The 8,440-nt window shown below is 37.9% G+C and overlaps 1 protein-coding gene across 1 annotated transcript in view; it reads right to left on the bottom strand.

The window, feature by feature from the left end:
• The window catches only part of LOC106869838 (chondroitin sulfate synthase 2), a 76,221-nt gene that overhangs the window by 25,944 nt on the left and 41,837 nt on the right, over positions 1 to 8,440 (bottom strand). The window lies entirely within an intron of this gene.

The raw sequence follows: 8,440 nt of genomic DNA, 5'->3' as shown, positions 1-8,440 counted from the left end.
GGGTACTGGCATCAGCCACATTTGGTTGGTGCTTTTTACGTGCCACCAGTACAGGAGCCAGTCAGGGGGTACTGGCATCATCCACGTTCGGATGGTGCTTTTTACGTGCCACTGGCATGGAAGCTAGTTAGGGGGTACTGGCCACAGCTACGATATTGGTTTTACTTGACTCAGCAGGTCTTCTCAAACATATCATATCGCCCAATTCATCAGGGGCACTCTTAACTGGGCCGGACATGCATGGCTGCAACCTCACTTTAGTTGCCGGGTCTTCTCAATCATAGCATATCCCCAAAGGTCTCGGTCTCCTGTCATTGCCACTGTGAAGCCTAATATTCGAAGGTCATGCTTCATCACCTCATCCCACGTCTTCATGGGTCAACCTCTTCATATATATATATATATATATATATATATATATATGCATGTATTTGTGTCTCTGTGCTTGACCCCCACCATCGCTTGACAACCGATGTTGGTGTGTTTATATCCCTGTAACTTAGCGGCTCAGCAAAAGAGATTGATAGAATAAGTACTAGGCTTACTATGAATAAGATGGTATGTTGCCGACTTAATGTGGCAGTCTCATGAAAGGGAATAATGCTACTGCTATTTAGCCCTAGGAAACACCATTTCCAGTTGGCCATGACACATTTTCTGTGTCCTTATGTTTTCAAAGTGGTTGGCATTCAAAAGGGCATCCAGCTGTAGAAACCATGCCAAATCAGACTGGAGTCTGGTGCAGCCTTCCAACATGCCAGCCCAGTCAAACTGTTGAACCAATGCCAGCATGGACAACGGACGATAAATGGTGATGATGATGATGATATACATATCCAGTTTATATTAAAAAGGGTACTGAGCCATAGAAACTATGCCAAAGCAGACACCAAAGTTTCATACAGTTTTGGTCTCCCAGCACCTCTTGAACTGTCCAACCCATGCCAGCATGGAAAACAAAAGTTCAATAATGATGATGTTGCTGCCTATAGAAGATCACATTATATTCTGTTACTGATTAAAATTACTGGGTATTGGCTTTCAAACACCCAGTTACTTTAATCAATAAGAGAATACTTTTAAGTTCCTGAAGCTGTTCTTAACTATATTGTACTGGGAATTGGACAAATACCTACTCACCAACTGAAAACCCTACCTGGGTGATTATTTCATCCTGTGGATACAGTCTAGATCTTCTTTATGGGTTTAAAAGCCTAATTGATAACAGTCAGCCAACAATAGCAACAAGACTATTGGTAAACAAAAACAAGTGACCAGGACAGCTGATAAACAAATGCCATGTTTTTTTTACATACTAATCTTCTACGAAAACAGACAAATGATACCACTTGTATGACATTGATACTTGCTTATAACTATTACACAATGTCAAGACAATAAAACACAAACATACATGGATATACATATACATTACACACAGACACACACACAGAGGGTGTCTTGCAGTTTCTATCAACCAAACCCACTCAAAAAACTTTGATTGGTTTGGGGCTATAGTAGAGGACACCAGTCCAAGATCCCATACCTATAAATACACAAACACACACACATCTACACATGTGCACACACACACACACACACACACGCACATATATACATAGAGAGAGAGTATTCTCATTCAAAATGGAAATGAGTATCAACACTTCCATGAAGTATGCTTGAACAATTGTGAAGATCTTTTCACATGAAACCATTGGTTGCCTTGTTAACTCAAAAACCTTGATGATAACCAATTCAACAAACAACACAGTGAACTATACACATATACACACATATATATACATGCACACATATACAAGAGTACTTGTATCAGTAAAAATTATGATAATTTTATTAATCATAAAGTATGGAGCATATGTTCAAAATGAGGAATGAAAAGATGTCAATAAACTTCTTACACAAAGGCTAAGCACTTGTACAGTAAAACAATATTTAACAGTGAGACACACTTTGATCTTAGCCAAAACAAGCTGTGACCAATAATTCACAAGTATCATAGTGCATACCACTTGTCAACAACAACAGGACAAAACATTTGTGCTGTCACAAATGACAGCTTTTATACTTATAATAATCTGCATTGGTTCATGGAACAGCTTAATGACAGCTATAAATATTTAATAACAATTGATAAGGATCTATTTTAAAAGTGGGGGCCACATTTTTCATTAATGTTTTACGTAGTGTTTTTGGTACCGAAAGACTTTCAAACTTCGTATACTTATCTATTTTGTGTTATAGAACAGAAAAATATTTTTGTATTCGAATTTATTTCATGTAAAAAATTGTCTTATTTCGATAATTTCAACCAATCACTGACAAGTATTCAGTTGTTTACATTTACTCCTTTGGCTGATTAAGCGATGTAAAGCGTATTTAATCTCCATACCTTCGTTTTATTTGCTTTTTTCATTTTAAATTTGCTTTAACCCTAACGTTAGGGTTAGGGTTAGGGTTAATTGTTTCAGAATCGTTTGTTTATGTAGTCGGCACTTAATGTATATCGGCTGAATGGACGTCAGTGATTGGTTGAAATTACAGAAATACGACAACTTTAACATGGAATAACTTATGGATTTCTTTTTTTTTTTAAGAAGACTAAGAGAAAAAGATGTTTTATATGACACATTCTACCAGTGTTCCAAGTTTTAAAGTGTTTCGTTAATGAAAAATGTGGACCCCGTTTTAAAAAATATCCAAGTTTACAAATATATTACAATGTTATTTATGGAACACTGAAAGGTTTACGTGTAATTATGTCATTCCAGAATTTTCTTCATCATAATAGAAGCTGTGCTTGATACAAGTGAGCACAATTGTAGCAGTTCATATATGAAAGACAATCCATTCTAATGTTACCTGCCATGTGCTGCCAATTAGGAACTCATTTGTCTCTCAGGTAGTATCAGTGTTGACATGGTAGAGCCCAATCTGACACAGAAAGTGACAAGTGACTTGGAGTTCACCAGCTTTTTTAATGTGACACGGTCCTTTGTGTTCAGGGTCAGGAAATAGATGGAGGCCTCTGGTGGGGGTTGTGTTATTGAGAAACATTCTCAGTAGTTAGATGCATTTAAGACAGCTGAGCTTGTTTAGAAGGTCCAAGACATTATCAACTACAACACTGATGAGTTGATGAAGGCCATCGCTAAGAAGCACAGTGGTAGGGCCCACTATCAAATATGTAGGGCACAAAAATATCAAGTACAAGTCCTACATAATGACAAGAGACAAGTTCATATCCAGCAAGACCCACAATGCAATTATGCAATCCTTTCCAACATCATGTGACCATCTCACTGTCTTGATTTTAACCTCTTAGACAGCTGTACCTAGAGTGACACTGGGAAGGGCAGGGGGGAAACAAGCTACCAGACCTACTATGCCAAGGGCTTATTGAGAGCTACTGCCATGGGTTGCACTGATAGGGGCCACTTGATCCTAGCATGCATCCATTCAGTGGCAGCATTGGGACTGAGAGCAGTTTTGTGGAAGAACCTGTCCCTTTAATGTATATAGTTGAACGTGTGTGCCTTCTGCACCCTTTAGCGTTCAGATTACTCTGTCCAATGCGATGCTTATTTATTCACATTGTCTTCAATTAACCGTGTATTATTTTGAAGCTTTGAGATTTCGATGATGTAGTTGTGTATTTGTAGAATATAGGGTAGGTGTGAGAGATGGGACCTGGCTGGTTTGCATTTAAAATAGGTAGAATATCTGGGCTGGATACGGGCTGGTTTAAATGCTAAAAGATTAACTCTTTAGTGTTCAGATTATTTTATCAAACATAATGCTTTTTGATTCACATTGATTTGAATTAAGCATGCATTATCTCATATCTTTAAGATCTTGATGGTGTAATTACTTTATGTAGAATAACAATGTAGTGTAGGTGAGAGCCTCGATCTGGTCAGTTTGAACATAAAACAGATTAAACATTTTGGCCGGATATGACTGGTTTAAATACTAAAGGGTTAAACAGGAATCAGGTAATGAGATTCCTCTTCAGCATAAAGTTGCCTGGCACAGCCTGTGTGTGTGTGTGTGTGTTTGCATATACACACATGCATACATAATGAATAGAAGTTGGTTTTACACTGGAAGGAAAGGTAATTAAGCGAAAAAAGTACTCAGTAGATTGTATGAAGTTTATGTTTGAAGTTCAATGTTACTCAGTTGTTTAACATGGGTATTAAATGCAGAAACTGTGTGAAGTTTTCAAAGTAATTAAGAAACAGGGCAACCATGCTCTGCTGGGAGTGTAATTGTGCAATTGACTAAAGAAAAAACAACCTCAAAAATTCTTTACTCAAAAAATATAAAATATAAGCTCCATGCACCAGTGAAGCTTGTTTTTTTCTTTGTCTCTCTACAGTTATGCTGGACTCAGGTTAAAACTACCACACCAATGCAGGTACTAACCTAAATTAATTGACAGATTAAAACTCGCATAATCTATCCAACCACACACACACACACACACACACACACACAATGACAGGTATTGATAAAAATAGAATCAAACTTCACTCAAATAAAAACCCACACCTTACAGACACACACACACACACACACACACACACACACACACGACAGCTTTTTATAAAAGTAGAATCACATATCATTCAAATATAAAAAAAAAGCTCATGTTACAAACACACACACACACACACACACACACAATGTTTTTGAACCAAATAAACACAAATTCCATTTCAAGAAATCTGAAGATTTCTGGCTGGGTTGAAACTGTTCGTCATTATAAAACATGGAAGCCTCTAATACCCATAGCACACACACATGAGCTTCTGTGCACAAATGCACATTAGCTCTAATTCCCTTCCTCATCTTGTTTCTCTCTCCTTTCTATTATGTTGCGGCGTTATCCTGCGTCTGATTATCTCTTACTAATCTGTCATGCTATTGCTGATAGCTCCGCATCACAATAATATTTGGACCTTCTACCTTGATGGTAACTCAAGCCCATGTATATCACGTAACTGACACTAACTCTAGCTGAGAACTCATACAATGACTGTTACTACTACTGACTGACTGAGTGACTAGCTCCGTAGTGGCTGGGTCATACCACTTTGCCATGTGGGAAGGGGTGTACCATTTTCACTACAGCAGAGACTTTATTGCTATTTGTCTATCTCAACCCCAGTAATTTATGCTGGTACTGCAATTAATGAATGGCTAATGATTGAAACATGTAAAAAATAAAAAATAGCAGGTATGAGTGGATCTGATTCAAATAGAAAACAACTATAAAACAAGAGCACTGAGAGAGTGCGAACCTCTGCCAAGGTAACACCAACATCCTCTCAACGATTAGCCAGAGATGATTTTTTTAAATGAGAATAACTGCAATAAACTTAAGTGCTCTCACAAACGAGAATATAAAAATGAACCCGATCGCTTTCAGAAATTAAGTAAAAAAACTGGAAAAATAATCTAGAATCCTTGTCCAGTACCGGATTGATCCCAAAATCTAATCAGTTTGTGTCAGTTACTAGGCCAAACATCCGAATCCATCCAGTGGTTCTTGAGATATCTTGTTGACAGTCAAACAAGCAAACAAACACAATTGAAAACAACACCTCCGCCTTTTCTAAAGCGGAGGTAATAACAACAGCGGAACTAAATGATTTCTTAGAATCGAGCAAAAAGAAACTTGTGAATGTTATAAAGAAACACGAGGAGAACAGAAACACTTCCTTTAAAGAAAGAAACATTAAAGTGAAAGGTAGAAGTTAGATATTTAAACACAGGGATCATCATCATCATCATCAGCATCGTTTAATGTCTGCTTTCCATGCTGGCATGGGTTGGACGGTTTGAATGGGGACTGGCAAGCCAGGAGGCCGAACTAGGCTCCAATCTGATCTGGCAAGGTTTCTACAGCTGGATGCCCTTCCTAATGCCAACCACTCCGAGAGTGTAGTGGGTGCTTTTATGTGCCACTGGCACGGGAGCGAGTCAGGGAGCACTGGCATCGGCCACATTCAGATGGTGCTTTTTACATGCCACTGGCACAGGAACCAGTCAGGTGGCACTGGTAACGACCCACGCATGAATGGTGCTTATTGCGTGTCACCAAGGGCGGCTGTTTAATTAAGAAACTCACTTTGCAATCATGTGGTTTCAGGTGAGAGGGATGTAGGGGTGGGGTGGTCATGCAAGATAAGACCCTTATAAACACGTGTGTGTATGTGTGAGGGGAGGGGGTTATGTCAGCATGGAGTACTACGTTACCATAATAATGACAGACTGAAATGAAAGAATTACCTCCCATCTTGTTGATGTTGGTACTGTATTTCATCTTACAAGAAACAACAAAATAATATGTACGAGACAGAAAACTATGTACAAAATAACCCGATTGAAATAAGTCGAAGAATAAAATGAAAGAAAGACTTGCCGTGGGCGTAACCCCCACCCCAATACTGACTTTTCACCCCCACCTCACCCTCCCACCATCAGTTTCTTGGCAGCTCTGAGGAAGAGGATGAAGATGGAGTGAGGTGGGGGGTAATGATAGGGGAAAAAACATTACTTTCGCAGGCAATAAACTGTGACTTACTACCATGCACCCTTCCACCCCATCGTCTCATTCCATCATAAGATTCTATTGCAACAGCCAGGCATTCTCTAACACCCTGGGTCAGTAATTACAGCAAAATAATAACCCAAATCAAAGAACCAAGGCAACAACAAGACAGACATATACTTGTTCTGTTATCCTAATTAATTAAACACAAACCAATCAGTCTATTAATATCTATGTATATATATATATATATAAATGCATATACATATATGTGTGTGTATATATATGCATATGTATGTATATATATATATATATGCGCATATATATATGTGTATATATATGCATACATATGTATATATGTGTATATATATGCATACATATGTGTGTGTGTGTGTGTGTGTATATATATATATATATATATATATATATATATATGTATGTATGTATGTATGTATATAAATATTTTAAGATGGTTGCCAGTGCGACTGGACTGGCTTGTGCGGGTGGCACATAAAAGACACCATTTTGAGCGTGGCCGTTTTCGTGCGGGTGACACGTAAAAGCACCCACTACACTCTCTGAGTGGTTGGCGTTAGGAAGGGCATCCAGCTGTAGAAACTCTGCCAAATTAGATTGGAGCCTGGTGTTGCCATCCGGTTTCACCAGTCCTCAGTCAAATCGTCCAACCCAAGCAGACGTTAAACGATGATGATGATGATGATGATAATTATAACAAGGGATTGGCTATAAGCTTCCCACGCGCTGACCCCTGGTAAAATCATTAATGATTTTACTCTTTATTATAAAATAGCATATATTTAGATATATATATGTGTGTGTGTGTATGTATATATATGTATCACAATCGTTTAATTAAAATTAAGTCTAATGACTATTACTGCTGCAGAGGGAGTAAATGATGATGGCGATGCTAGTAGTGGTGGTGGTGATGCTAATAATGGTGGAATAGTGGTTGTGGTAAAGAGAGGGGTGTTCGTAATGATGGTAGTAGTGGTAATAATTGTAATGATGATAACGATAGTGGTGATGATGATGATGGTGGTAACGATAACGACAGCGGTGATGGTGGTGGCGATTAATAGTGATGCAGGTGCAGAAAAGCTGAGACCGAGGCAGAAGATTGAATATCGTCTTTATTTTCCTACTTCTTGCTGGTTTCTCTTTGATTAATAAACAGGATAACTTTTGCTGGTGATACTGCTGTTGGTATAGTGACGTTAACCAAATTAAGTGATTGGAACAAATGGACCCACAAAAGAGGGCCAAAAATGGTAAAAACAGAACGTTTCATTGTTGTCTTATATGAAACCAATTCATACAAAGGAACAATGAAACGTTCTGTTTTAACCAAAAATACTTATAAAGATTTACGGAGATGTACTTCCATAACAAGCGACCTGATCTGAGATCATGTGCTGGAACGAAGACAATTGCAGCGTGGAAGGTGTTTATAAGCCATTTAAGAAACACAGAAAAACCGTTAGATTCACTTCAACATTTAAATTTAATTTGTCAAAATATTTTCGTCCCTTTGAGACCGCGACCTGTTCACTGACAAAATTCTGTGCTGCATCACTAATAAACAATTATCCAAAATTCTGATTTCCTCCTTTCTCTCAATATACAGTGAACAACAATGATGACACTGGTTTGACTTTGAATCTCTAACAATTCAAAATAATGAATTTAATTCCTCTTAATTCTACCTCAGTTCATCTAGTTTGTCGCTACTTTTCATAAAAAAGCCTTTATTTTCTTTTGATATTCAATGTGCATTTTTGCTCTTTTTCTTCTTACATTCCCCATATCTTTTCCACGTGTAGTTTCTATTTTCTTCTTGAA

This window comes from Octopus bimaculoides, chromosome 9 (assembly GCF_001194135.2).
Source record: "Octopus bimaculoides isolate UCB-OBI-ISO-001 chromosome 9, ASM119413v2, whole genome shotgun sequence".
NCBI lineage: Eukaryota > Metazoa > Mollusca > Cephalopoda > Octopoda > Octopodidae > Octopus > Octopus bimaculoides.
This window is presented reverse-complemented; position numbering and strand designations above follow the sequence as displayed.